This window comes from Ipomoea nil, unplaced genomic scaffold, assembly GCF_001879475.1.
Source record: "Ipomoea nil cultivar Tokyo-kokei standard unplaced genomic scaffold, Asagao_1.1 scaffold0189, whole genome shotgun sequence".
NCBI classification, from domain to species: domain Eukaryota; kingdom Viridiplantae; phylum Streptophyta; class Magnoliopsida; order Solanales; family Convolvulaceae; genus Ipomoea; species Ipomoea nil.
The window spans coordinates 2,711-6,592 of record NW_017616617.1 but is presented as its reverse complement, the minus strand read 5'-3'; the positions used below and the strand labels follow the sequence as shown (position 1 = coordinate 6,592).

Sequence of the window (3,882 nt, the reverse complement as noted above, 5' to 3'; positions counted from 1 at the left end):
TCTAGATGTAGTATATAAATTTTAACCGCATTAGTTCACACAAATTGTAACATAACATACACACAATTAATACTTTTTAATTTACATACCGTGCAGCGCACGGGTCAAATACTAGTAGTTCGTAATAACATAAAGAAGTAAACAGTCCGACTCGGCGACTCCACTCGCACACCAGTCAGGCCACGATCTTTGATCCACGCGAGGGCTTCTCGAACTGCGTACGTAGTGGTTCTTGGATGCATTGTAGAGGGCCACTTCCAGCTGCCTTGAAGCCTAATAGGTGGTTCCCGATTGAGCCAATTGTAGATGGCTAGCAACTATTAACATAAAATGGGCAATTTATATCCTGCACCACGGTGCGCGTTGCATTGTGCGCTCAGATGCAAAACGACGTCGTTTCAATTTTTATTTTTATTTTTGAAATTTCCCGTCCCAGTGTTTGGCAATTAATATAATTTTTCTTAAAAAAAACTCATGTTAAAAAATGTACATAATGTTATACTAGAATACACATAATTGTATACATGAATGTACATAATTATATAACAAAATATACATATTTTTTTTTAAAAGATAATACACATAATCTAACATAATACATAATAAACATAAACTTTTATCATAATACACATCAACTCTTGACATAATACACAACAATTTCATGATTCAGATGTACATAATTGTATAAAAAGAATGTACATAATTGTATAAAAAATGTACATAATTGTATGAACAAATATACATAATTGTAGGAACAAATATACATAATCACAACAACTTCCTACCGCGCCTCCCAAAACGACGTCGTTTTGGGAGGCGCGCGGCGCAGTGCTACGCGCGCCGTGGTGTAGGGTATAACGATTGCATAAAATGACATATTCTAGCCTTTTCGGGTAACAAAAGATTATAGGTCCAATTGTTACCAATGATTTGGAGGTTATTGCACATAAATAGAGTTTATTCTGTGTGCATTCTTATATAGTAGGTAAATCTTTGAAATGGACCATGGTATGAGCTCTGTTTTAATTTCATTTTTCTCACACACTAATTTCATGTATCATTTTATACGCATCCAAAACACATTCATATTTGATAAAATGCATATCTGTATATAAGCTCTTTACTATTCAAACTCATTTTATACATACAATAGGTTCATTATAACAAAACTAACGTATCATTTTAATTATATTACATGATCATTTGACAATATACATATTTGAGGCGTATTATGATAGTCCACAACTGTGTGGATATGGCCTATATCATCGATTGCATATATATAGTAACTGGGGGTTTTCTAAATAGACAAATTTCAATTTTCCAGACTCGTAATGTGGTACAAAGTTGAACGCAGTTCAACTATGATCTAAAATTCCAGTTGCAAGTGCTTCATTTGGTAACACAAAACCTATAACAAAGCCACTGGGGAGCCTGCAGTAAGTCTCCTAATATAATCTTTTCTAAGCTGCTTAGCATATGCTATAAGCACTATATTTTCCATAGCAAGTTCATAGAGATCACCAAAAGGAACAGAATTCAGGATAGTGTCAATATGTAAGAACAAAGGCACAGTACGATCATGAAATATAGCATTCAGTGAATCAAACAAATGATTAAAACCAACTATCCAGCAGCATCTGCAGGCATGACTCAGAACCAGCCATAAATGGAGAGAGTTATAGCATATCACTCAAAAGCCCACTGGTTCTCCCGACAGATCTCCTCTTCCTCCTCGGGGTAAAGTCATCCATGATGTTAAATATCTTGCGAGTATCTCTTCTGGAAATTGTCATTCTTCTCGGGGGTAAATTTATGCAAGATGTTAAAGGGCTTGTGTGGATCTCTTGTGGAGATTACCATTCTTGCAAAATTCTTCCGGAGAATAGACCTTGATCGTTTCCGCCAAGTTGAGCAACTCAGTTTCAAAAGGCCCCTAATACACAAGTAGTTCGCAGCCTAAAAGATCAAATAACAATCATAAGGATAATATGTACTGTTTAATTACTAACAGGGGGGAGAATGGAAAATTAAAGAACAAAAAGACAGAAAATGCATTTACTTACATTTGAAAAACAGAAAACAGAGAAGGGAGAAAGGAAAACTAAAACTAAAGTAAACATAAGTATTACATTCATCATAAAATGTAATCATTGATACAATTTTAATCATAAAAACCACCAGGCTAAACATTTGAAATGAAGAAACTCATCATTGCACTACCTTTTAGTTTAAAAAGGAACCAAGTATTAATTAATTTTTTTCACAAGAAAAATAATAAGATGAACTCAGTTCTAAAGAGTCAAGACTAGCAACTATTTCAATGTTTTCCAGTAGTTCCAAGTGTGATAATCATCTTAGCTACAGTAGATGAGGCTAAGCATGTACTGATATGCTTGAATAACAATCGTTATTCATAATCTATACTTACATGTCAGATGTCACAAGAGAATCAGCTGAAAACACCCATCATATACCACATCAGTCTGAATACTAACGTATTCATTAACTTTTTTCACAATTAAAGAAAAAAAAAAAAACAATAAACTCAACTCTCAAAACTATGCTAGCACAACTGTTTCAATGTTTTGCAATGGAGATTTCAAGTGTCATCTTAGCTACAGTAGATGATGTCATGATGCTAACCATGTACTGATATGCTTGAATAACAATTGTCATTTGTCATCCATACTTGAATGTCACAATAGAATAAGCTGAAAACACCAATCATATGCCATATCAGTCTGAACACAAAGTATTCATTTTCTTTTGTTTTTTTTTTCCACAAGGAAAAAAAGAAGAAGAAAAAGAAGATAAACTCAGCTCTTAAAACTAGCACAATTGTTTCAATGTTTTGCAATAGAGCTTTCAAGTGTCCGATATGCTTTAATAACAATTGTTATTCATCATCTATACTTGCATGTCAACAGAAAACAACAATCAAATACTACATCAGTTGAACACTAACATCATTTAGCATTCAGTGGTATAACTATCTTCTTTTTATGGGAATGAAGAGGAGAAAATTCAAAATTAGTATACTACCTAATCAATTACACCTAACACAACTTCTAGTAATCAAGAAACCAGCCTTTCATGAAACGGAGAGATCTGAGCTAAAATCAAGAACAGTTAAAACATAACAGTCAAAACGAAGCAACTAGCGTAGAGTTCCTACTATTTCACAGTAATAAGCAAGCTAATAATCATCGATATGCAATGCAAATACAAATAATGTAATCACAACAAACAAACTTGGGAATATAAATGATTTTAAAGCTTCAGAATCATAAAATTACCAGTATCAGGTCGCAGAGAGTAGTCTGGTCGACTCTAATAAAGTCTATGTCGAATGAAATAAGCTCATTCACACTCGAAACCACGGCGTGCTTCTTACAGTATTCAAGCACCATTGCGAGGATCTTTCCGGTAACGTTCGGAAGGGGAATGCAGTTCTCGGCGCAATCGTCTCTGATCATGTGCTTTAAAGTTTCCGACTGCTGAGCCACAGTCTCCGACAGCTCGAACACCTCTCCCATCGGAACTTCTCACCGTCACCTTCTTCTCCTCCGCAGCCTCCGACGACATCGTTGCGATAGCAGTTAGCGATTGTGGGGAATTTTGGGGGGAAATGGACACAGCAAATTTGCGATTATGAGCTTTGAGCCATTTTGTAGAAAGATTTATAGAAGCGGTGAAGCGGTTATACTCCAAAACTAATTATCACTTTGTTATAACTTATAACTTGATCTAACCCCTAATCGTATTTTTAAAAAATCAAGACTTCAAAAAAAAATTAAAAAATCTAAACTTGGGTGGTGCCATGACTGCCATCCCTTGGCAAATATACAATACTACAATGTACACCATTACAGTAAATTT

At 34.7% G+C, this 3,882-nt stretch overlaps 1 pseudogene; it reads right to left on the bottom strand.

Annotated features, from left to right (window-relative positions):
- Positions 1 to 1,689: 1,689 nt before the first annotated feature.
- Positions 1,690 to 3,588, bottom strand: LOC109187119 (annotated as a pseudogene).
- Between the last annotated feature and the right edge of the window lie 294 nt (positions 3,589 to 3,882).